The 27,888-nt window shown below is 43.0% G+C and overlaps 1 pseudogene; it reads left to right on the forward strand.

Moving 5' to 3' along the window:
- Nucleotides 1-2,100: 2,100 nt before the first annotated feature.
- LOC134207351 (uncharacterized) overlaps nt 2,101-27,888 on the forward strand; it is a 32,071-nt pseudogene continuing 6,283 nt past the window's right edge.

Below are 27,888 nucleotides of genomic sequence, written 5' to 3' on the forward strand. Positions count from 1 at the left end.
TGGACCACATCTAACTGTTTTAGAACCTCCCGGCTGTTCGAGCGCCAGTTGTGCAGTGAGAATCCTCCGTTGGCGTGTACGAGTCGTACGTCTGTGCTACCTGCACCGCCTCCTCCTCTGTACCAAAACTGGCCAGATAATCGTCGACGTAATGGTCGTTGACGATCGCTTTCGCTGCTTCTGGATACAGTTGTCGATGCAGCTCCGCGTTTCGATTTTTAACGAATTGCGCCGAAGCTGGCGAGCAAGTGCTACCGAAGGTAGCGACATCCATCAAGTGGACTTCTGGTTTCATAGATGGGTCAGCACGCCAAAGGAATCGTTGAGAGTTCTTATCTTCTTCACGGATCCTGACCTGGTGAAACATTTCCTGGATATCCGAGCTGATCGCCACCGATAAAGCGAATCGAAAAGAATAGCGAAGAGAAGAAAGGGATCCGGGCCTTTGAGGAGTGCGCTGTTCAATGATACCCCATCGACTTTGGCAGCTGCATCCCAGATACACGCACCTTGTTGGGTTTCTTGGGATTTATCACCGCTCCTACTGGAAGATACCACACCCTCCTGGGTCCGCTGCCTCCACTGCTTCCGCGGCCTTTATGCGTAGCCTTCACTTTGTATTCTCGATTTGCTCGTGGAATTCTCCTTCAGTCCCGTATCCCGATCCATCCGCGTTCTAGACATTCTAGTGGCACTGCCAGAGTAGCTGTTCGGAATTCCACCCAATCTTCTTTCCAAATCAGTCCTGTTTCGAAACGTTTGCCCACTTGTTGGTAGTAGCTTCCATTATAGTTAACGCTCGTTCGTCCTCCGTAGACATCGGATTTCCGTCATTGTTGTTCCAGTTCCTTCAACGGTGAAGAAACTTTTGACTGCTTCGAAGCGTTTCATCACATAGAATCCACAAACATGGAAGCATACGATCCATGATTATTATTTCCACGAGGCCCATAAACACACCAGCCAAGTCTGGTTTTGACTGCCACTGAGATTCCTCTCCTTCCCTAACTTTCAGTGGCACCGAGACGCAGATTATCCACTCCGATGAGAATCTGGGAACTGCATTCGTAGCTGTGATTGGAATAATTTCAGGTGCATGCACTTTCACCGCTTCTTCCATGTCAAAACTTTGTTTGGGAAGACCAAGGCTCTGAACTGTCGGCGTTCAAAAGCTGCCGCCGTTTGTCCAGGTGATCCCGTTAATTCGATTGTAATATTTTGATTCCTTCTCTTCACGCGATGTATTGCCAGTCCATCGTAGACATAACGGTAGTGGAGTTTCACACCTAGCATGGTTACTGTCCCGTTCTACCAATGTTAAATCCGATTCATCAAGGAAAGCGAAAGTGTTGATAGAACTATTGGCTCCGTGTAGAGTAACCGGAATGATTCGAAACATAGTGGAAGATGTTAGGAGACGATGGGTATGGTTCTCGGCTACCTGAACTCGTGGAGCGGTCGTTTGGAGGTCCACGAGGAATGTAGAAGTTTATGATGAATCGACAACCATCAATATCGCAAATCTTCCGAGCTCGGACGCCCTTCTTCCATGACTGAAGAGGAACTTGCGCCAAAGGATTGCAGTAACATGCAACAAACGAAGCAATTGATCTCCTCGTGTAGCAGCGCTCGCGCTCAGAAGAAACGTCCGGACAGGTGCGTATAAACTGATCTTCGACAGCAACTCGGGAGCATCGTATTCAGATGATAAAAGCAGCAATGAAAACACGCGAGCCACATTCCTCCGCTTGTCTAGAGTATCCAACCCGAGTAGACGACAGCGATCCAGCGTAAGTAAGGCAAGTTCAACAGATTATTTCCATGGAAGGTGGCGCAAAGCATATCGGACGAATCTTCTTTGGACAGCTTCGAACCGGTCACTCCATACAGCATCTGGTAGGGATTCCAAACAACGAATTCTGAAGCTCTAGTATTGGGCGTACCAGAGAGCAGTACAGTGCTTTGAAACACAACGGATCTTGGAACTCATTGGAGATTTTTAAACATGAACCCAAGCTGGCGGTTGAAACTATCGATGGTATTTGAGAAGTGGCGGCTATAGGTAAGCTTTTCATCCAAAACAACTCCTGGGTCTTTAACATGATCAACCCGTTGAAGTTGAGAACCAGCAATACTGTAGTCAAACTGGATGAAATTAGTCGTACGTCGGAAACTTGTGACATAGCACTTCGGAATAACCAGAACCATCATGTCCCGAGTACACCAGTCATGGAAGATTTCATTGAAGGTTCTGTAATCACCAGCAGTCAGTGAGGTCTCGGACAATTACGCATTTTAAGGTCATCGACAAACAACAGCAGCATACCTCCACGTTGCATTATACGGGGTTACCTCGTTTATATAAAAGCGAGAATAGCTTATTGGTCCAAGGGTGCTACCTTGTGGAACTCCTGAAAGGTTCGTGAAACAGTCGGACGAATTGTTTCTAATACTGACCGATTTTTGTTGGCGTCCAACCAGATATCTGAGCCAAGTGCATAAAACAAAAAGAACAGCCCATTTTTTCTAGTTTTGCAAGCAGCAAGTCATGATTAACTTTGTCGAAGGCAGATTTTAGATCGGTGTAAACGGCATCTATTTGAGATTTTTTACACATGTTCTCCATGCAAAACAGAAGTAAAACTGGTAAGATCCGTTTCCCACAGAGCGGCCGGGAAAGAAACCATGTTGATAGGGGCTGATGTAATTTTTGCAGGAAGCGAACATTCTATCGTTCATCAGCGACTCGAACACTTTCGACTCCACTCCGAGTGATGTAATGCCACGGTAGTTTTTTACATCACGTTTGTCGCCTTTCTTGAAAACTGGGAACATAGTAGAGCATTTCCACTGCACAGAAAATTTACTCTGCTGGAGTGATAGGCTGAACAGTAAACAAAGTGGAACAGCTAGAATATCAGAGCATTTCTTCAGCACGGCCGATGGAAGAACGCTAGGTCCAGGAGAAAATGATGATTTGGTCTGACGTATCGCTGACAGAACCATTTGAACGTCCACATCCACTACTACATTACCGTTACTCCACTCACAGCTCTATCAGTGTCATCCTGAGAAGGCGAATAGCTCGAGAAATACACTTGAGAAGTGTTTAGCTTGGCTGCATTTCTCCTCAGTATTCAGCACAATGTCGCTATCGAAAGAAAAACACTTGTTGGCAGTCCAGTTTCCTTCCTTTTAGGATTCACGAAAGACCAAAACTTTTAGGGTGTCGTCGGAGATTTTGTTGCGTTAGATGAACATAATGTTTTGTAACGAAGTTTATTATGCTGCTGCCGATAATCATTGCTGGCAATGTTGAAGTTCCAATTTGGTGAAGGCACAGTCGATAGGTATAAGCGCGAAGAGCTCTGGCGCACACTCTTTTCAGGTTGCGCGTAATAGAGCATTGGTCCACGGTGGTTTCCTCCAGGCTTTCGTTTCCGGTACAGTGGCTGAAACGCAGTCACGTAACAGACAGTTGAAGCAGTCTACAGATGATTCGATGTCCAGGCGGTTTAAAACATTCCAGTCAATACGGGACAAGCATTGTCGGAGCTATTTGAAAATCGGTTTTGAGAAGAATTGGAGTCGGTCGTCACTCTGGGTTCATCGAAACGTAGAAATAAATCCGTTGTCAATTGATATATACAACGCAGAATGATAGTTGTCAAGTGGCACAACGGCGTCCAGAGCCTCAAGGACAGTGCATTCATGCAGTGAATAATCATTGATAAACACCAAGTCGAGCATGTTTGATTGAAAGTTGGAAATCCTGTTGATTTCGCTGAGTCCAAGAAAAGAAATTCCATCGACTAGATGGCGACTAGCAGGTGTAGTTGTAGACGAAAGCGGATCAGGAAACGTATATCCATGGTTCGAGAGAGACCAGACAAGTCCTGGTTGATTGAAGTCTCCAAGCAGAAGAACCACATCTACGCAACTAGAACACCGCCACCACGCACGCGAGAACAGGAATTGATTTGAACGGTTTAATTGATTGACCAGCAAAATTATCGATTTTCTGGCTCAATTTTTCAACCACTGTGAACAGCTCCTGCACCTGTTTCGGTACCCCAACAAGCTGTGGCATTTCATCAGGTTGGCTCCTGGGTTGTCCGCCAGATATGCTCCGAATGGAACGGGCGTTCAGTTCAGTTCAGCAAGGAGGACAAATAAACATTGCCTTCCCTGATGCGAATGCTTCTTTGATGGAGCGAGAATTAAAACCACAGAACTGCTAATTGATGTGGAAAACGCCACAACAAATTGGTTCGAGATCGTTAATCTCCTGTTTGCACTCGCCGCATTGTTTTTTTTGCCATATTGCACTCGTACCCGCTTTCACAGCAGACGACACAGCAGCAAACGAAAAGTTCTGACAACTTTGAAACAGTGGTAAATTATCGTTCTTCGCTATTTCACAATATACACGCACAATGAGCACAAATTTTTACAACTTAAAACACAAAAACTACGGTTTAAAAAGCTAATTAGCGTTCAAAATAACTGCTAGACAAAATAAACAACTTGCATCGACAACGAACGCACACAATCGCACACAATACCGCAGGCATCTGTTAATGAACACCTGCAGCCGTTGAGTGTTCTCCACTGATACACACCATGTTTCGCTAGCGTATAACAGCACAGATTTCACGTTAGAGTTGACAATTCGTATTTTGGTGCGTTCACTTATCTGCCTGTTTCTTTCCAGATATTTCTTGAACTCGCAAAGGCAGCCACGCCTTTCTTGATCCGTGCGCTTATGTCGATCTTGGTACCCGCATTCTGACGCCATTTGGCTACAAAGATATTGGAAGCTTTCAACATTCTCCGCACTGGGTTGCCCGGCTACTGTGTGAAACTGGAAGGAGTCACGTGATGTTTACATCCAACGATTTGGTTTTGTTGACGTTGATGACTGAAACCTGCCGAGGGAGGGGCGCTCAGCAAGGTCGTTGATCTTACTCTGCATATCAGAGCGTCGTTGCGCGAGGAGTGCAACGCCATCAATAATTCGAAGTCGTTTTAGGTGCTCCATGGTTTATAGAGAAGCTGCGCATAACAGCCCGCGGTTTGATTCGTACGGTCAATCGCATCTACCAGAATCTCATATCGATTACGATGAGGAACAGTAACAGTGATAGAATACATCAACACTCACCACACCAGCTACGACCCGGATGGGGTCGGACAGGACCCCATTGTGCAGCAGCACTCTACACGAAAAGGCCTCGTACTGTGCTTCGATGAGGCCGAGACAAAAGATAGAAGGGACAAAATGTCAAATGCAAAAAAAAGAAAAATCTATACTTCTGAACACACGAAAGAGTCAAAATATACGACAAGGATTTGGAAACATGCTTCCAAAGCGAAATCCAGCTCATAACATTTCCCAGAGATTTCTCCTTCTTTACTTCATGGGCAGTTCTTTAACCAATTTACGGCGAGCATTGAATGATTTTTATCAGTTCTCGGGATGGTGCAGCTGAATAATTGGTACTCGTTAGGTCGTGTACTTGTAACACGTGTCGCTTCTGTCAAAAGAGTTCTATAATATGCAGAATCAGTGCCATACAACGAGTTATTTCGCCGTTAACCAACGCGACTCCCTATACATTACCTTCCCAACTAATCCAAGTTTCCTTTCCAATGTCGAGCATGGAGATACAGAAGATTATCAGTCTCTTGTTGTAATGAGTGGAAAATTAATTCCATACCCCTTATCCTGTATTAGATGTAGAAGACATTGGCTAATCCTGAGGATGATATTGGTTTAAAATTAACGGTTTATAAATGGTTGTGCACTTATTGATGAAGTGGGGAGTTTCAGGCCTACAGTAGTTGGGGTCACTTTTTTAAGTGAGCTTGGTCCCTTTTCAGGTCCAGTCACTAAAAAGTCTCTTTTTCGACCTCAAGTCACTAAAGTCACTTTTTCTCGGGAAAAAATGGCACTTATTTTCCAACTATTTTGAAACTATTGACTAGAGTTTCGTTAATAGCATCTTCGCGGAATAAAAAAATGTTAAAAGTTTTATCCGCCGGAAGATGCTTTATTTATGACAGGACAGATATGAAATGACGGAGTTAAAAAAAACACTTTTACACTTAACTTTTCAAGTACTTTTTGGTTTCTGTTCAGCCAATGCTTCTTAATGACTCTAAATTCGATACGAATATCGGTGTTCTTATTAGATTTACACCAGCGATTGATTGAAGTGATTTTGTGTCACAGCTTATGATTAAGAATCTAAATATATTCACAAGGCTATAATAGCAGACCCCTGCTTACTTTACAAACCTTTTGAAAAACTAATAAACTCTACACATTATCAATAGACCTTTCCCGTGAAATATATTATTTGTTCAAAAGGTTCTTTTTATTTTTCTGAGACACTTTTCCTATTAAACCAGTATTTTTTTATGCCTGGAACTATTGAAAAACAATCAAAAACTTTTTTTGGATTTTTTCGCCCCTGTTTCCTCTTCTATTTTCTTCTCCACAAAACTCATTGAACCCAAGTCTACCCTTTTCCATCCTGTCATTTTGTGTGGTGAATTTAGAAGATTTGTTTTTGTTTTGCTTTCAAATTTCGACGGGACAGAGGAACGACAAAACCCTCAGGTCGTTAACACAAACAAAACCCTCAGGTCAAAACTTTCTGTGAGTATTCCAGAAATTTGTCCAACCAAATTTAAAAGACAGGAACCGCTGGACAGTTACACCCGACCGAGTGCTTTAGAATGGAACTCGCCCACCCATTCACTCCATGGAAGAAATTCTTGACGGCTTCACCCCAAGCAAGAGATCGATCGTTCGGACAAGGGCAATCGGTTTAATTTGAAGCGAAGAGCTGGGGCTGGATAATAAGAATAGTTTTATCCCCGCATCGAAGGAAGGACCGTTAAGCTGTGGTTGCTGCGAAGTGAAGGCCATGGCAATAAAAAATGCAATTCTGACATTTTAATCTAGGGTAAGACGGTATAATGCACGCCCCACCTGGCCAAAACGCCCCCTTTGATTTCTAGAAAACTTTAACTAACTTCAAGGGTCAAAATCAGTTAGTACCTATAAATATTTGTAAAATCACATCATACTAATAGTGAGATGTGGAAGTATTTTTGTATTAGTTAATGAAAATATTTGCAAAATACAAAAAGTTACAGTTTTTGATGTAACTTTTCATGTTTTGTTTATTCCAACATTCTGGAGCGACTCCTTTTAGCAGTTACTGTCATAAACATGCACTGGGAACACTCAGTTGGGCCACAAAATAACTTTTCTCAGTGGTTAATATGATATAAATTGCTTCCATCTTAAAAAATGTAACGATTTTCGAAAACTTATGTTTCACTGCTGTAACCAAAACGCCCCAGTGTGAGGCAGGACGATATGCCCCCTTACCTAAACTGGACACAAGCACTGGCTTGAGCCTGCAACAGTTTGCTTCCAAATTGTACCGGAAATATTGAAATGTAATTCACACCTGCTTAAATGGACCTATGTTTGGTTTTTAATATCAAGCGCACAAGGTTGTAACCTTTTTATTATGGGATTGATTCAAAATACTAATGAAGACTATGAATCGTCTTTAAGTTTAAGGTGGGGCGTATTGCCCAGGCACTTTGAAATCCATTTTTTCACGACTTTTCAAAAAGCTTCCATTACGTGTTATCTGTAATATTTTTATATGAGCTACTCACGGGTAATGCATTTGCGACTTCCTGGACTACCAAATAACCCAAAGTTTTGCATGAATTGCGTTGAAAGAAATGCAAAAAGTTATCCAGGAGTTGCCTTAGGGGGGGCATATTATACCGTCTTACCTATATAATAAAAATGAAATGGTCTGTGTTCGTATCCGCATAACTCGAAAACGGCTGGATGGATTTTCTTCATTACTTCAGCAGATATGGTCATTATCGTTTCCGACGGGTTTTATATGATATTTCCTCATGCGAATATTACGAATAAGGTTGAGTAAAGCGTGAAATACTAAACATTAAGATTCGTATGGAAATTCCGCATGAGCATTTGCGCCTACTATGCAGGACAACGTCTGCCGGGTCGACTAGTTGTAAATAAACATGATCAGAGTTGCCAGAAAACGCATTTTTTTTAAATTCTCACCACTGTATAGTGTTGCCAAAACACGATTATTTTTAGGATCAACATCGTCTGGCAGTTATATTCACCCCATAAAACAGACGATGTTGATCTTTTGAAAAAATTTTCAAGAAAAAAACCGTTTCATAAAAACAGCTTATTTTATGCGCAACGTTATGTAAACCCAAGAAGGTTTCAGGGAAAAATATAGAACATAGGTGTTTGTTCGAACGGGAAATGTCTATTGAACTGTTTAGTACTCAGATTCATCTTTTCAAAAAAATCTTATGTTTTCATCTGAATCCTACACAGTCCTATTTTAGCTACATTTCCTGACAATTTAGACATCCAAAACTGCATAAGCTTTGGATATTCCATCAAGAAGAATCGTTAATTTTTGTAGATTTTTATTATTTTGAGATTGAATGACTCACCGGTTGGTTGCTCGAACTTTTATTATTGTCATTATTAACGAGACTTTCGGAACTTGGCCGGCTCATCTCGTATCTCGAATTTATTGTTTAAGCTTTTTGAAATCCTACTTTTTTTCAGGTTTTGAAATGGTTCTGGGTTTCAGATTTATAAACTTTATGAACCAAATTAAATCTACGTCGAAAAATTATTTAAATAAATTTCTATCATAAAAATGCCATTTTCACACAAGCGAAGATTTTTCGAATAAGTTCAAACCATATATATTTAAAATTATTGCACCACTGGAGCGGAAAATACAAAATAAATATTAAATAAAAGAATTACGACTGGAAGATTTGGTGTTTGATTGTTAGTGACTTTCTCAGTCTAATTAAGTCAAAACGATTAGTTTTGTTTTGCCCGACGTTTTGTCCTGTATATTTGGCCATTTTCAAGGGTGAAACAGTCTACCGTGTTTCGTTATTTAATTTGCCGTAGACGGTAGACTGTTTCACCCTTGAAAAAGTCCAAATATACAGGCCGAAACGTCGGGCAAAACAAAACTAATCGTTTTGACTAAATAAGACTGAGAAAGCCACACAATAAATATTAAAAAGAATGAAATAAAACAAACTCATCATATTTCACTTGAGCCACAATTGTCATAAGACGAACTATTCCATAGGAGCTAACTAATTCCATCACTTTGTAAACTTTCATCAATGTCTCATACTTGACTCGACTTGAAGTTGAAAGACAAAGACGTCATTACCGTCATTACTGTTGAGGTCGGAGTTCGTATACTTGTAAAGATTGCAAAGTAATGGAACTTAATAGTTAAGGACAATTGAATACATTCCACTATATGAGAACACAATTTTCTTTTTATCAGTTTGTTGAATAATGTTTTGTTAATTTTTGTGGAATTTATTGCTCCTTCAAATTAAAATTTTCGGCCAAAGATATTAAAGACATAATTTTAGAAATTATTTGTATCGGCCTTATCAACTTCATATAAAATTCAGTTTTTGCCACTGCAAATAAAATTAAAAGTCACTATTTGGTCACTATTTCTGCAGTTGAAAGTCACTATTTGGTCCCTTTTTTCACCAGTGTTGGTCACTAAAGTCACTATTTTGAGCGACATTGACCGCTACCAGCCTTGGAGTTTGTGTAGAATATGAGAATCAAGAATAGGCCATCGTTATCACGAACAGTCCGTAAGTCGGATATCTAAATCGCTCAAAAAGGTATCTTGTATTACAATTTGCATGTCCTTAGATATATTAATAATATATTAAAAATTAATTATAAAGTCATTTCAAGTTGTTGAAAATATGGCCCAATCCTACCCCTATTTGACACCATTCGAGCACCACCCCTCTCTGATAATACCTACATAACAGTTTTGTTTTGTATTCTTTTCAAGACTATGGCTTTTCAATTTTAATCAATTTTGTAATTTAGACCAATCGACCTTTTGTCCCTTTTGACCTTTTGTCATAGATTTGAAACTCTGTCAGATCCATACGATAAAGAAGGTCAACATCGATTGCAAGGAATAGAAGCGAGAGAGCGAAAAGAGGGGTTCTGAGTGAGAACTTCTGACAATTGGATACCTCTTAATCCTTAAAAGGCCTGGGCGGCACTCATGCAAATAACTCGTTTTCAGTACACCCGATTCTTTTTTTACACAGAACGCATCCGTGTAAAAAAAAATTCAGTTCAAAATTCGAAAATCAGTGTAAAAAAAGTTTTATGATTTCTCGACGAATCATGCAAAATGGAGCAACTTTGCAAAAAAATTTGTATGGAATTCGTTTAAAAACAGAATCGGGTGTAATGTGCTGACTGCTGACCGATTTTTAAGACCATGATTGTTTTATCGACTAGGCATTGTTTTTTGCATATATCTATTAACATAATTTAAAAAGTTTAATTTTAAAACAAAACATAACATCCTTCCATGACGCGGTATGACATTTGGAGAATTACTTTTTCAGAATCACCTTTGGCGGAATGCCTTTTTTAGAATGTTCTATCAAACATTTTCTTAGATAAGTGTGGTGTAGTATATAGCAGAAGTTTTGAAACATATATAATTGCTCCATATCAATCCTTTATTATACCTGGCAAGCGCGTTCCTTGCTTAGTAAACGAATTATCTCCTCAACTTGATTTATTGCGGACAGATATTCTCTGTCGAGACGCTTTATTTCGAATAGACGAGTTCTGTCTGTGCTCAAAAAAAAACCTAACGTTGTCTGTGCTCAGGGGTTAAATTGACCCCAAATTGAAATTGCTATAACTTTTTCATTGTTTGGCCAATTTTGGATTTTTTGTGTTCTTTCAAAAGATAATTTCATCATCTTGCGGTTCGAAAAATTAACTATAGCTGGCGGGTATTCCTCATGCCAATGTCTCATGTGGGTAGGTTTTGGGTAAAATCAAAATGGGTAGGTTTTACAGATATATGTAAATAAGCATAAAAAATCACAATTTTTCACACTTTTTACCAAAAACCCCTCCCCGGTAGATACCCGCCCACCTATAATCAATCTTATGTAACGTCCTGAAATATTATTAAATTATTGTTCGAGACAGCACAAACAATCCCAAATTGGCCAAACAATAAAAAAGCTTTGACAATTTCAATTTGGGGTTAATATAACTAGCTGTATGTACCCGGCTTTGCTCGGAGTTGCCAGTTTGATTCGCTGTTTTTTCACAATCGGAAAATGAATAAATCAATTGGTAAAAAGGAAAATTGTGTTTCTTATTGATACTTCATCATTTGATTAAAAGAAGGCAGATTTCATTTGAAAACATTGACTGATTTGGAAAAAGGATCAAACCCAAAATCGCCTTTTTCCGGGCACGTCTATTTCTAAAGAGGAAAAATATCCACCGATGCCTTATTCCGCTAAAAAGTCTATTTCTATTTTAAAGAAAGGATCACATTCACCATCCAGAAGGAAATACATTAATCATTGCTTTTCACTGAGCAAACCATGATTTCGATGAAGTGTTGAACTGATCGATAACTAAACAATACAACTCTCCCCTTTTCCATCCTTAACCCACTATCGTCATCACCTTAATATGAAGAATGTGTTCCAAATTTGACTGAAATCAGCTAAGGGAAAATCAAGTTACACTGAAGTGATTGAGAGCTGAACAATGCCATTCCCTCTACAACCTTCCCGTTTTCTAAATATCATCCTTATCATCTTCGCCTTCTTAAGAAAAATAATGTTTGTTCCAAATTTGGTTTGAAATCAGGCAAATTTACAGAAGTTATGCTGGAACATTGGATCACTGCATAACTTGCTTTTATTCATTAATCTTAATTCATAATCATATATTTTTCATACCTTTTAAAATTTGGAATGAAGGTTACTCGATTGTTGATCACTATGCAAATCATTCAATTGATTCAATTTGATCATTCATAATCATTAATCATATCGATCGTTAATCATTAATCCTACACATAGTGTGTCAACATTTGATCACGATCGGTAATCGTTAATCATAGTCCAACGGTTTTTTTTTTCATTATTCATAATCGTTAATCATCTTCACAAATGAATTTAATCATTAATCATTATCAGTCATCATTTTCAAAAATGAATAAATCATTAATAATAATCTTTAATCATAGAGTTGAATGATTTAATCATTTCATCTAGTTGAAATTGGTCCTGGGGTTGGGAGCTATACTAAATTCGGCACCAACATTTCAAAAGGGCGTAACTGCTTTTGTAAACAAAAGCTTTTAAAGTCGCTAATTGGGTTAATTTGAGCCCACACGCAATTCAATACCATTGATGGAAGCATCGAATCCTCTTCTTTCATTTAATGGTGCTGGATTGCGTGGGTGTTTAAAGCCCACCAGAGACGTGAGAAGCTTACTGTTTACAAGCAGTTTCGCCCTTTGAAATGTTGATGTGAATTGCTCATTTCTAAAGACAATCCCTTCCCCTTACCCTCCCTTTTTCTCAATGACCATTTCACCCCTTTGTTATCTTCTCCTTGGTATATAGAATGTGTACCAAATTTGGTTGAAATCGGTACATGGGTTCCAGAAGATACACTAAATTGCCCGTTTTCTGAACAATACCCCTCCCTCCAGACCCCTCCCCCTTGTGCAAATTACCTTCCCATACGATCGGCTCCTCATAGTGAATGTGTCCAAAATTTGTTTGAAATCGGTCCTGGAGGTTGGGAGCTACACTGAGTTACTCGTTTTCCAAAGACAACACCTCCCCCTGTACCCTCCCCTTTTCCTAATGACCATTCCACCCCCTTTGTTATCTTTTTCTTATGATATAGAATGTGTGTACCAAATTTGGTTGAAATCGGTACAGGGGTTCATAATTTACTTTGAATTGCGCGTTTCCTGAATAAAACCCCCTCCCTTCAGACCCCTCCCCGTTTTCCAAATTCCCCCCCATATGATCGCCTCCTCGTAGTGAATATGTGTACAAAATTTGGTTGAAAACGGTCCTGGGAGTTGATAGTTACACATAATTATTCGTTTTCTGAACAAAAGCCCTCCCACCACCCCTCACCCTTTTCTAAATGACCATCCCGTTCCTTTGTTAACTTACCCTGAGGATAGAGAATGTGTGTACCAAATTTGGTTGAAATCGGCCAAGTGGTTCAGAAGTAGTTAGCGAACATACATACATAGATTGGTTTATATATATATAAGATATAAGATAAGAAAGAAGAAGATTATTATAACAAACAGTGTACTGATAGCTTCAGGCTAGTTATGCAGAGATGCCTCGATGAATGTAGTTTCCCCGATAGAGGGAACAAGCAGAAGTTGGTTTTATTGTCGACGGCCGGGAAGCTGCCGAACAACCCCTCGGCATACAGACCAATTTGATTGACGCGACGGGCAAGTGGCTGTCACCGTACTCCAAGGGTACGGACGACGGCCTGTCAAGCTATCAGTTCGGCTTCGCAAAGGGTACATAAACAAAGGCGAGGTAATCGATACTGCGCGTTAGTGACACTGGATGTGAAGAATGCATTCAACAGCGCAAGCTGGAATGCCATGGCGCTCTCGTTACGCTTGCTTAGCCTGTCGGTGAGTCGGTTCCGGATCTTGGAAAGCTACTTCCAGAACCGTGTTCTACTATACGACACCAATGCCGGTCCGAGAATCGTTCCTTTTACTACAGGAGTTCCACAAGGATCCATACTGGGTCCAGTATTATGGAACCTCATGTATCACGGGGTTCTGAGACTAAAAGTTCACTCATGCTCTCTAGATCGTCGGATGATGTAACCCTGGAGATCTATGGGGAGTCAATTTCCGAGGAAAATCTGACCGATCAGCACGGTGGCGGATTAGATGAGCGCTAAATGTCTGGAGCTAGTTATCATCAACAACCGCAAGTCAGCACAACATGCAGTGATTCATGTAAATGAAGTTGCGATCACGACAAATTGTCTTTTGGCAGCCACGTCGACTATGCAAGAGGGCTTCGGTTGATGTTGCCGCATTATCGAGGATTATGTCCAACTCCTTATTGTGCGTCAGTAGACGCCGGCTACTGGCAGGCGTTGCCGTATCTATCTTTAGATAATGCGGCCCATCCTGGGCTTGTGCTCTGGGGGTAACCAGTTACCTACGGAAGCTGAAGAGCACGTACCGCTTAATATGTACTACGTGGTCACATAGTACCGCACGATATCACATGACGCATTCTGTGTGATAACGGGCATAATGTCAGTCGGGCTAGTCATCCGGAAAGATGAGGAGTGGTTCGAGCTACGTGGCACCGAGGGAGCCCGCAAACGCATCAGGGTGACTTCGGTTACCAGATGGCAGCGCGAGTGGGATAGCTCCTCGAAAGATAAGACCCACCAGCTGATACCTAACATATCGAGCTGGGTGTGGAGACCCCATGGGGAAGTTCACCTGCATCTGACACAATTCCTGTCAGGCCACGGCTGCTTTTGACAGTACTTCCACAAGTTTGGGCACGCGTAAATCCACGGCACGTGTTGACGAAAATTCTGAGCACATACTGTTCGTATGTCCTCGTTTGATTTCGAAAGAAGAGCTATGCTAGACGTTTGTGGTCGGGACACAACCTCGGATACCCTAATCCAGAAGATGTGCCAAGCGGTGGAGAAGTGGAACGCAGTTCACTCAGATTGCCTGCAGCTTGTAGAGAATCTGGCGCGCGAGCAATGTAAAGCAAAAAAGTAAGCGCATAAGTGCGAGTATAGACTATAGATAGTGGAATATATAGATGAGCGAAGATAAATCCTCTGTCTCCAAACGAACTGTCAAACGTGTCTCCAAACCAGCATGACGTCACGATTTTCAATGTAAATGTTAAGGGCTGTGACGTCATATGCGCGTGTGCACAGTCAAAAAAACCGACTCAGCCATGCTTTCGATCATCTATAGATTCTACTATCTATAGTATAGACGTCTCATTACGAGGTAGAAGGGTCGTATCGTAGAACTGTTGGTAACTACCGCTATCTACACCTCGAGGCATGACAGAGGAGTGCAGAGTGAGCGTCCAAATAAGCATCACATGGGATGAGTGCCAGTGTGAATGAGAAAGTGCAGTAAGTAATAAAACAGTAGAATAAAAGTATATTAGATGAGTAAGGGGCCCTCCTTAGCCGTGCGCTAAGACGCGCGGCTACAAAGCAAGACCATGCTGAGGGTGGCTGGGTTCGATTCCCGGTGCCGGTCTAGGCAATTTTTGGATTGGAAACTGTCTCGACTTCTCTGGGCATAAAAGTACATCTGCCTCATGATATACGAATGCAAAAATGGTAACTTGGCTTAGAAACTTCGCAGTTAATAACTATGGAAGTGTTTAATGAACACTAAGCTGCGAGGCGGCTCTGTCCCAGTGTGGGGATGTAATGCCAATAAGAAGAAGATGAGTAAGAGATTCCTGAAAGAATTTTTAAAATCGGTCAACAGAGAAATATCGATTTGATTTTTATGTTTACCCTCAATTCTGATTTTGGTATTCATATGTAGCTTGAAAACAATCTGAGCAAAGTAAACCCAGGCTTTAAAAAAAGAAGATTATGTGTAAGCTGGAAAATTATTGCAATTATAACATAACCCGTTCTTTTCTATTTACAGAAGTCGTATACAATTCAATCGACCGCATCGGTTATAAACGCCAGCCGCAGTACGTGCCAGTTCACAAGAACATCTTCGAACTGCAGCCAGAACTGAAGCCAGACATCAACAAAATTGAAAAGAGCATACGCCTGATACGAAAACGACGACGTCGGCGGGGCATCTCGATTATCGATCCTCCGAGCGTGCAAACCACTGAGGACAGCACCGACAGCCCCAGCACGGAGGGGCTGTTGTTCGATCACAGTATCGAGGGCCGAGCTGAGGACGCAGACGAAGAAGACAACAGCAGCAGCGACAGCAGGTCGGATGATTGGAAACGATCACCGAGCGTCGAGACGACATCGCCATTCAGAACGGAGAGGACTCGAACAGGTACCCACATTTTCATGTCACCTGGATGTTTTATCCGTACAGCCAGGTAACGTTGGTTCCATGGGAAAGCAACATATGCAAACTTGGTCTTGTTTCAGGGTAAAGTGATATGCACGGTCAACCTGGGACCGCTGGGACCATGGCCGATTCCCCTCATATTCGGCATGTGTCTGGGAACGAAAAAGGAGTTTGGCAGCCACGTCGGCGACTGGGAGCATATGAGTTTGTTCTTTGGGAAGGAAAAGAACCTGACGTGAGTAGAACATTCAGATATATGCCAACGTAAGTAGAACATGCGAAGATGTTCAACGAGGCTTGATTTAACCAGATGGGAAGTAAGTTCTTAAGAATCGCAAGGTAAAATCATCATTTGATGGTATAGTATTTATAATTTGATTGATTATTTATTGGTATAGTATTTCTGGGAATTTATGATTTGATTCCATCAACAATCATAGTCCAAGAGAGCGTGTGCAGGGCTTGAGGTAATATGGACAACCTGAAGAATCGTGTCATTTCCACAAGGAAAACGTTGGATAATAATTAATACATATATTGGTACCTAAAAAGCATGTTACATCATTACAAATCATTTAGACATGCCATTGGTCTAAACAAAACTCGGAAATTCAAATTTTCTAGGTGCTAGGTGTTTTCGGAAATAAACAATACAAGCTTTTCATAGTGTGTACTACCGTTTGCTTACGACAGTTTAGCTGCGCTAAAAGCGCTGAAATCAGTGACTTGCTCATCAAGATTAGTTTGGGAATGCATTCAATCACTTCAACAGGTGGCTCAAAATAATACATTGAATTTATTTTGGATTCCTGGGCACTGTAGAATTGAAGGTAATGAAAAAGCTGACTTGTTAGCAAGAAAAGGATTTTCAAACTATTTGTAGGTCAGAACCATTCTGTGGCATTTCGGAATGTACTCTTAAAATGGAACAAAGAACTGGGAAAACTGAAAATAAATTAAATCTGGAATAATAAAAGGACAGCACGACAAGAGAGAGATTCATAACTCCAAATGCAACAATAACTAAAAAGGTTTTGAGCTTATCAAAAAAAGACTTATGTACATTCAGTGCACTAATAACATAACAAGTCACTGCACCAGTAAATACTATTTAAAACAACTTGGGGAGCTGGAAGACGATATCTGTCGTTTCTGTAACTTTGAGATTGAAACTTCGGAACATTTACTTTGTGATTGTACAACACTTTTCATAGGAGAAGAAACATTTTTGAAAAGGGTTTTATTGAACCCTCGGATGTTTGGATAACTTCTCCCAAAAAGGCAATAAACTTCATTCGTTTAATTATACCTTACTGGGATAATAATCATAATCAGTAAGTTCAAATCACTCTTCAATAGTGTTTTAGACAAGGACGGAAATCATCGTTTTACTATCAGTTGCATCGATGCTCAGTAGGCAGCTTCGTCATAGATTCGTGTTTGTTTTGATCAGACGCTCGGCGATGCAGACACGAACATCTCGCAACATGCTGTCAAACTTCCATACAAATTTAACGCCCGATCTTCAATAGCCGATTGATAATCGAGCGCAAAAATGAATATCTACCGGGGCTGAAATGAATATTTTGAATTGTGGTTAATTTACCGATAAATGAGGATTATTTTACTTTATATACTAAACAGATGTATATATTTTAAGAATCTGACTTCAAAATATTGAATCCATGCACCGCAGTATGAAATGATATTCATATTTTGAGATTTCAAATTGAATATCAATGGTCCAAGCTGAAGATTCATTTTGACACCGCACAAAACAACGCTGACACCGCGAGTCGATGCTTGCTGCTGTTCGTGCACATGCCGTCCTATTCATTCGCACATTCAAATTCGGAAGGACTAGCAACTTGATTGTGTGTTGGATGTCAGCTGTTTGAGTGTAGTTAAACTGACTTTTTCTGTCCCTGGTTTTAGACTATCTGACTTCTACTATACATTAAAAAGGGGCCCGCCACAATAGATCAAATATGTGGTCGCAGTGGATATTGTACCCGACAGAAAAAAAAGCTTTTCAAAATGAAATTTCGGTGAAAAATGTATGTACTTCATATGGTCCATACCAGAACGTGTCCGTTTTACCCCACCATGATCCAATTCCTCAAAAAATTCAACAAATCGAATTTTGAGATAAATCATCATTTCAACCCGTACCTACACAATTTTTGAATAGACTAAGTTTGATATCCTCGAGGATCATGCGGATTAGTTTTGCCGATTTCTTTTTTAAAAGCCTAAATACTGCACATCAAAAATTACATCACCATGGAATTTCACCCATAATTTACGTGTTTAATATACAGAATAGTTTTCATTATTTGAATGTAATAGAACATGTCGCACTCAGAATTTGAAACAAGTAATAAGATCCACTTGATAGAGTGTAACGATTTAGCTCAAACGGGACCCCTGTCCGTTTTACCCCCATCCAACATTTGCAAAGCTTGTTTTCAGTAGGCCACCAAGATCTAAACATCAGCTTTCAATCCCATACTGATTCACATAACAACCGAATAAATATCTATCAAACGCGGCACTGGGCGGTACTCTTCTTATAGGAGCACCTATTTCTTCCGTCACATTCTCGCTTAAGCCTTTCGGTAACCGGTCACAACCTCCGAAAACTCACATCAGCCTTTGTTTGCCAGCACGCACTGCCTGTAGTCTCATGGAAGGCCTTGGGTCGCTCATCCCATTAATAGCAGATATTTCCCGTAATCATAAGTAATAGCAATGTTTATACTGCCTTCCGAGTCGCTAAAATCTTAGCATGCACAATTCTGCAAGGTTTAAATTAAAAAATGTGAGCTTTTCATACAGATACTGTATTAAAATAAAACAAAACTGTAAGATTTCAATATAACGATCCTAAACAGGATACAAGGCCGTTTCTTCAAGTATAGCATCATCAACGTGCACTGTCCACACGAAGAGAGACCCGAGGACAAGAAAAAAGTGTTATATGTACAGCTGGAGCAGACTTATGATGGATGCCCACTGCGTGACGTCGAAATCGTCGTCAGTTACATGAACGCTTAGGTAGGAAGGGAGGAAATGTACAGACCGGTGATCGGACCGAACAGTCTGCATACCGTACCGAATGACAACAGCCAACGATACATAAACTTTGCAGCCTCCTACAGAATGATAGTTCCAAGCACTTTATTCCCCTCGCCAAAACATCGACTTATCTAAGAAACGAAAAACCAAATCGACCACGTTCTAATCGACGGTAAATTCTTCATTGACATCATGAGCGTCCACAACTACCGCAGTGCGAATATTGATTCCGACCACTACCTCGTTGGGATATGCATGCGCTCTAAACTCTCAACGGTGTGCAACACGCGTCGAATCCGTCGAAGCACGCGCGCAGGACTTACGTCTTCCGGCTCCGGATCTCCAGGAAATCAAGGAGGAGACCGGTCGGCTGAAAAAAACCAAAGCCCCTGGGTAAACCAACTACCACAAGAGCTGTACACGGTGGTGAATCACTGGCTAGAACACTGTACTGGGTAATTACCAATATTTGGTAGAATGAAGTTCTGCCGCAGGAGTGAATGGAAGATATCCCATCTACAAAAAGGCCTATAAGCTGGAGTGCAGCAACTACCGCGCAATCACATCGCTGAAACGCCTACAAGGTCTTCTTCTTCAATGACTCTACACTCCAACTGGAACATGGCCTGCTTTTCAACTTAAGTATTCAATTAGCATTTACTCAGTTATTAATTGTAAGCTTTTCTATGCCCGCCATTGCATGAGAATATGCATCTTGTGTAGCAAGTACAGTGGATACATTATGCCCAGGGAGTCGAGAATGTTTCCCACCCGAAACATCATAAACCGGACCGAGAATAGAACTCGCCATCTCCGGATTGACAATCCCTACGCTTTTGCTCGCAACTCTATTGGAGACCCCTAGAAACTACTCGTCCAAATTTTATGCCCCGTCCACTGACACCAATTGCAAGAAAGTTCGTGGCAGTACCAGGCGGGATTAATGAGCGAACGCTCTACCACGAATCAGGTGTTCGCCGCACGTCAGATATTGCAAAAATGCCGCGAATACAACGTGCCCACACATCATCTATTCATCGACTTCAAGGCCGCATATGATACAATCGATCGGGACCAGTTATGGCCGCTAATGCACGATAACGGATTTCCAGAAAAACTGATACGGTTGATCATGGCGACGATGGATCGGGTGATGTGCGTAGTTCAAGTTTCAGGGGCATTCTCAAGTCCCTTTGAAACGCGCAGAAAGTTACGCTTTGGAGGGAGCAATACGAATAGCAGGGATTGACACGAGTGGTACGATTTTCACGAAGGTCATTCGGCTATTTGGTTTCGCCGATGTCATTGATATTACGGCATGTAACTTCGAGAAGATGGTAGAAACCTATATAAGACTGAGCAATCAGGCGAAATCAAGGTTGTTGAAGAATTTGTGTGCCCAAGCCACTGGTAACCTCCGATAACGATACCAACAGAGAAATTCGCATCGTGACAGGAAATCGTACGTACTTTAGACTCCGCAGCACGATCCGATCGCATAGAGTTCACCGCCGTACCAGACTTACTATCTACAAAACGCTCATTAGATCGGTAGTTATCTACGGACACGAGACCTGGACGGTGCTCGTGGAGGACCAACTGCACTTGCAGTTTTCTAGGGGGAGGCTAATTTGGCCCTAGGTGGGGCTAAAGCCTCCACCAATAAAATAACATCTATAGGTATTTTGATATTCGAAAGGAAAGTGCTGCGTACCATCTATGGTGGGGTGCAGATGGCGGACAGTACGTGGAGGAGCCGAATGAACCTGGAATTGCATCAGCTGTTGGGAGAACCATCCATCGTTCACACCGCGAAAATCGGACGACTGCGATGGGCCGGGCACGTAGCCAGAATGTCGGACAGTAACCCGGTGAAAATGGTTTCTCGACAACGATCCGACAGGCACAAGAAGGCGAGGTGCGCAGCGGGCAAGGTGGATCGATCAGGTGGAAGATGACTTGCGGACCCTCCATAGACTGCGTGGTTGGCGACGTGTAGCCATGGACCGACCGAATGGAGAAGAATCTTATATACCGCACAGGCCACTTCAGCCTTAGTCTGAATAAATAATAGGACGAAAAAGTTATTGGAGGCGAACATGGTTTTATTCTACGGATTAAAAAGGGCATAAACCATTTTCAAAAAAATACATCAGCCCTTTCGTGGTGCATATAGGCTTTAAGGCTTATACTTCAGGAGAATTCTTAGATGACTTGAAAGGGAACAGTTATTTAAGATGTATCCAATTTATTGATTGAAAAAGACATGGACCATTTTGAAATAGGAAGAATAACCCTTTTGTTGCGCGTGTAGACCTCAAGGCCCATACTCCAGGGAATTCTTGGATGAACTGTAGAGGAGCAGATATTTAAGGCATATCCAATTTAGTTCACTATATCGAATAGGACATGACCCATAAACAAATGTATTCGTCATGTTTTCATATAGATTACTATGAAAATATGACCATTAGTGTATGCAGTGTAAAATAATCGAAAATTTTTGGTGAAGTCCACCTTTCTTCACTTGTCAGTTCACTTCCAGACACATTCATAGTCGGCTCTGAACTGTCAATATTCGGTTGAATATTAGTCATAGAATATTTATGCACATTTTACAAATTGATGAATTATCTGAAATCTGAACACGTTTCAAATCAGTAAAGTAATTTGTCACATAGAACTGAATCCGATTTTCATCCGCGAGGCACTTTCACCTGTAAATATCAACATAAACAATACTAATTATGTTTTTTTCTGCACATAATAAGCATACTCAGTGACAGTCAGATGAATGATTTGGGGGAGTAGTCGTCTGACTATGTCATTCTATGTTTTGAATATTCATGCGATGTTTGTCAAAATTCGGATTAAAGTTGCTTCATGAAGATAAATATTTGAGGCTCTGGTGTATGTATGTATGTATGTATATGTGTTTTTGTGGGTGCATGCGTTATTAGCTTAGAGTCGGGGCACAAGTCCTACAACTGTAAGGGCTCAGACCGTACCAACCTTTTTCGTCGTTGTGGTGAGGAAGGGCATAAGGCGCAAGAATGCGATAAGGCACCAAAGAGCCTCATCTGCACCAGCAAAAAGCAAGCCTGTAACCACGTTATGGGTGGACCTTCGTGTCCCATCGGAGAGACAAACAAGAAGCCGTGCAAGTAACATAGCTGAATCTTATTTATTTATTTATCATTAGACTAAGGCCGGAGTGGCCTGTGCTTGCACATAAAAGACTTCTCCATTCAGCTCGGTTCATGGCTGCACTTCGCCAACCACGCAGTCTGCGGAGAGTCCGGCAGCGGCGAACTCTATTCGATCGAAGCGTCTTGCAGGTCAAAGTACGTACGATTTCCAGCCACTATGCGTCTCCGAATTTCTCTGCTGGTATCGTTATCGGCGGTCACCAGTGAGCCCAAGTACACGAATTCTTCGACCACTTCGATTTCGTCACCACCGATAGAAACTCGTGGTGGGTGGCTCACATTGACCTCTCTTGGGCCTCTTCCTATCATGTACTTCGTCTTCGACGTGTTGATGACTAGTCCAATCCGTTTAGCTTCGCTTTTCAGTCTGATGTGGCTTCCTCCATCCTCTCAAAGTTACGTGCCATGATATAAATGTCGTCAGCGAAACCAAATAACTGGACGGACTTCCGTCAATCCCTGCCCTTCGTATTACTCCTCCAAAGCGATGTTAAAAAGCAGACACGAAAGACCTTCACCTTGCCGTAACCTCTACGGGTTTCGAAGGGACTCGAGAATGCCCTAGAAACTCGAACTACGCACATCACCCGATCCACCGTCGCCTTGATCAACCGTATCAGTTTATCCGGAAATCCGTTTTCGTGCATTAGCTGCCATAGCTGGTCCCGATCGATTATATCATATACGGCATTGAAGTCGATAAATAGATGAAATGTGGGTACGTTGTATTCGCAGCATTACTCCAACACCTGACATATGACGAACACCTGGTCTGTGGTAGAGCGTTCACCCATAAATCCCGCCTGCTACTGCCCCGAACTCTCTTGCAATTGGTGTTAGTCGACGGCATAAAATTTGGGAAGTACCTTGTAGGCGGCGTTCAGCAATGTGATTGCGCGCGGTTGCTACAATCCAGCTTATCGCCCTTTTTGTAGATGGGACACACGACACCTTTCATCCACTCCTGCGGCAGAACCTCATCCTCCCAAACCTTGGTAATCACCCAATGCAGCGCTCTAGCCAGTGCTTCACCACTGTGTTTAAACAGCTCTCCTGGTGGTTGGTCAACTCCAGGGGCTTTGTTATTTTCAGCCGGCCGATCTCCTCCTGGATTTCCTCAAGATTCGGAGCCGGAAGTCGCATGTCCTGCGCGCGTGCTCCTAGGTTCATTACCATACCGCCACCGTTGTCTGCCATATCGCCATTCAGGTGCTCTTCGTAGTGCTGCCGCCACCTTTGAATCACCTCACGCTCGTTCGTAAGAAGGTTACCGTTTATGTCCTTACACATGTCGGACTGTGGCACGTGGCCCTTACGTGAACGGTTCAACTTCTCGGAGAACTTTCGTGCGTTATTGGCGCGGTACAGTTCCTCCGTCTCTTCACGGTCTCGATCTTCCTGCTGGCGCTTTTTCCTCCGGAAAATCGAGTTTTCTGTTCCGCGCCCGTTTGTATCGTGCCTCGTTCGCCCTCGTGCGGTGTTGCAGCAATCTCGCCCATGTTGCATTCTTCTCCTCAACTAACTGCTCACATTCGCCGTCATACCAGTCGTTTCTCTGATCCGGAGCCACCGTGCCTGGAGTGCAGCGGTTGCGGTGCTTCAATCGCGGATCAGATATCTCCAGCCATCTTCAAGAGATGCTGCGCCTAGCTGCTCTTCCGTTGGGAGTGCCACTTCCAGCTGCTGCTGCGCGTGAGTCTTGGGCTAGTCTACCGTCTTGTAGCCGCCCAATGTTAAGCCGCGGCGGACGACTCCGACGCGTGTTGATCACCGTCGAGAGTTTTGAGCGCAGACATACTGCGACGAGGTAGTGGTTGATTCAATATTCGCACTGCGGTAAGTGCGTACGTTCGTGATGTCGGAGAAGTATTTTACTGTCGATAAGAACGTGGTCGATCTGGTTTTCCGTTCCTTGCTTAGGTGGTTGGCCTTGTGGATATTGCGGGAGAAGAAAGTGCATCGGACTACCATTCCGCGGGATGCTGCAAAGTTGGTCGTTATCGTTCTATAGGGTATGCAGACTATCCAGACCGAGGACGGGTCTATACAATTTCCTCCCTTCCTACCTGAGCGTTCATGTCGTTCAGGGCGATTTTAACGTACCTCAGTGAGCATCCATCGTATGTCTGCTCCAGCTGTACATAGAACGCTTCTTTATCGTCGTCGGGTCTCTCTCCATATGGGCAGTGCACGTTGATGATGCTCTAGTTGAAGAAACGGCCTTTTATCCTCAGCTTGCACATCCTTGCGTTGATTGGCTGCCACCCAATCACGCGTTGGCGCATCTTTCCCAGCACTATGAAGCCGGTTCCCAGCTCGTTGGTGGTGCCACAGCTTTAGTAGAAGGTAGCCGCTTAATGCCCTTTTCCACACTGTCCTGTCCAGCAGATTTCCTGCAGCGCTACGACATCGAAGTTGCGAGGATGTAATTCATCGTAGATTATACTATCGCAACCTGCAGAAGAGCCCTGGCGACTTGCAGTTCCATGTTCCAAGCTTCCAATCGTGATCCTTTGATTCGTCGCCCTAGAGTCGTTTGCCGATTGTATCAGAGTCGTATTATCTTCCTATATGTCGTTCGTAATGAATTGTTTTTTAAAGGCGGCTTATTGGGCCTGCTGACCAAACTCTCATGTCTCGTCAGGAGGGCCGTCGTGTCGAGGGCTGTTTAGCGTCCACCTAACACCAGGACTTGGAAGCTTGTGCGCTTGAGCAGCACACGGTCGCTTTGGCGGAGCCTACTTGCGGATACATGCAGCTTTTTATAGAGGTTTTAACAGGGGCCCACTGTCAAACCCCACCACATCCCTGGGCAGGCGCCACAACTCGCATGAATGGCCACCTGGGAGGGGATCGTCAAGCCGCTTGGACATAGTCCCTGCCCCCCCAGCTGAATCTTAACCATTGTGCAACTGCCCAGCAGCTGCTATGGCAGTCGGTCTCAGAGTCGAGGACCGATGTCACTCTCCTATACGACCCGTACAACTTCCCTGTCGATAACGGCAATTTGGTGGGGGACGGAAGCCGATCGTCATAGCAGGAGATGTTAACTGCTGCACATATCGAAGGGCAGCTGCTGCACATATCGAAGATGTCAAGCGTTACTTGAGGTGCTAGCGAAGCTCGAAGCAGTGCTAGTCAAAAATGGTTCCGCTAGCACGTTTTGAAGGAACGGGGTGGAGTCGTAGATTGACGTAACGTTTGTCAGTCCTGGTCTGGCACCATACTTGGACTGGAGGGTGGATGAGGGTTACACCCATGAAGTGATTATCTAGCAATTCAGCTTCAAGCTTCAACTATGATGTGCAACATCCGAGGTCCAGGGATCCCTGTCAGGTCCGTGGGTGGATGACCAATCACTTCGACAGCGAAGTTTTCACCGATGCGTTGGTATCACGTGCGTGCAACGCCACGTTCCCGCAACGAAGATGAAAGAGCGGACCACCGTTGGAAGTGTTTCGAGCTGCGAAACTGGCCTGTAACAAGACCATCAATAACAAGAAGAGAGTGTGTTCCGACAACGTATGCGAAGGTGCCAATGCGAATCCGTGGGGTGACACCTAAATGATAGTGATGGCCAAAGACCAAAGTGGGCTCTTCACCGAGACTGATGCCGGTCAGAGAAGCGTTCCTATTACCGCAGAATTCCCTCAAGGTTCAATACTGGGCCCGGTATTATGGAACCTTATGTACGACGGTGTCCTGAAACTAAAGTTCGTTAATTAGTAGAAACTTCCGCCGATGACGCGTAAACTTATGCAGGTCTACCGGGGAGTCAATTCCCGAGGTAGAACTGACCGCAGAACTTGCGATCATCATTGTGGCTGATTGGATGAGCGCTAGAGGCCTGGACCTCGCTCAACATAAGACGGAGGTAGTTATCGTCAACAACAGCCAGTCAGTTCAACATGCAGTGATTCATGTGAGTACAGTCGCGATCGCATCAAATCGGAATTTGAAGCTCCTTGGTATTTTTAAGAACGACAAGCTGACCTTCGACAGCCATGTCTCCGATTAACCTGTTAATGCGAAGATGACTTTGACTGCTATTGCGGCATTATCGAGGATGATCTCTAACAGTTCCAAGATGTGTGCCAGTAGACGTAGGCAACTGGAGAGCACATACCGCTTGATATGTGTCTCAGAGTGATATCTGCCTACCATACGATATCACACGATGCAGCCTGCGTGAAAGCGAACATGATGCCAGTCAGGCTGGTCATACGGGAAGACGAGGAGTGTTGCGAGCTACGTGGCTATAGTCACTATAAAGTGGCTGTAACCAGTTTTTCCTATAGACACTATAGGTTCCATAGACGAGCTGAGGCGAAGGCGAGTGTAGCCAAACGAACTGTCAGTTAGTGTAGCCAAACGAGCATGACGTCACGATTGCCAATCCAAGCAACGGGCCGATGTGACGTCAAATTCACGTGGTAAAAACACACTTAATCGAAATGACCCAACCGTGCCTGCGCTCGTCTATGGAATCTATAGTGTCTATATTTTTTTCCTTGTGCTGCCTGTGATGGCTGCTTCCGCAGTACCTTCACAGGTTTGGGCACGCAGAGGGCCCCGTCTGCCCTGACTGCCCAAGGGAGGTTGAGTGAAACTGCAAAGGCACGTACTGTTCGGCCATGTCATCGTTTCGACGTCAGAAAGAAGAGCTATGCTAAACGTTTGCGGTCAGGACCACAATCCCGGATAACTCCTTATTCAGAGGGGATGCTTATACGCAAGCGGTGCGCGCGGGAGAAGTGGAACGCAGTAGCATCGACTGCAACCACTCCAGATTGCCTGAAGCTTGCAGAGAATCTGACGCGCAGACCAGCAATGATTAACAAACGCCCATGACTAAATTATGATTGGTTAGATAGAAACTGAAAACAGGCTGAGCGCGGGGAAGTGAATAAGAGATTTGCACATGTCGATGTAAGAGTGTCGCAGCGGGTGGCAACCAAATGATGGCAAAAAATGAGCGCATAGGTGTGAGTATGCACATGTCTAGGTAGGAGGGTCGTAGCGTAGAACTGTTGGTACCTATCGCTACCGACACCTCGAGGCATTGCAGAGGAGAGTAGAGTGCGCACCCAAATCAGCCTCGCATGGCATGTCAGAAGAGAGAACCTAAGTAAGTCCCATATGATGTGTCAGAGCGTGTGTCAGGAGGAATGGCAGGTTGTGCTGGTGTGAGCACCCAAAAAAATCTCAAATTGGTGTGCTAGAGCGTGTGTCAAGCGACAGGGTGAGAGCCCTGAGCAACCAAGTTAGTCTCCACATGAGTGATGGTGCGTAAAGGGTTTGAGCACCCAAGTTAGACTCACATGGTATGTGTTAGTGATGAGCATCCGAAGGTAATCCCCTCATACAGGATGAGTGCCTGTGTGAGCAGGCGTTAATGAGCAGTACAGTAAGTACTGCCTGCCTAATATCCCTCAGGAAGTAATGCTGGGGAGACAGTTCCTGGGGAAATGATGGGTCCAAGGGAGTATAGTCAGTATTACCTTCACTCTTAGGCACTTACAGATTTGTTTGAAATCTATCGATATTTC

Source organism: Armigeres subalbatus, chromosome 1 (genome assembly GCF_024139115.2).
Source record: "Armigeres subalbatus isolate Guangzhou_Male chromosome 1, GZ_Asu_2, whole genome shotgun sequence".
Lineage (NCBI taxonomy): Eukaryota > Metazoa > Arthropoda > Insecta > Diptera > Culicidae > Armigeres > Armigeres subalbatus.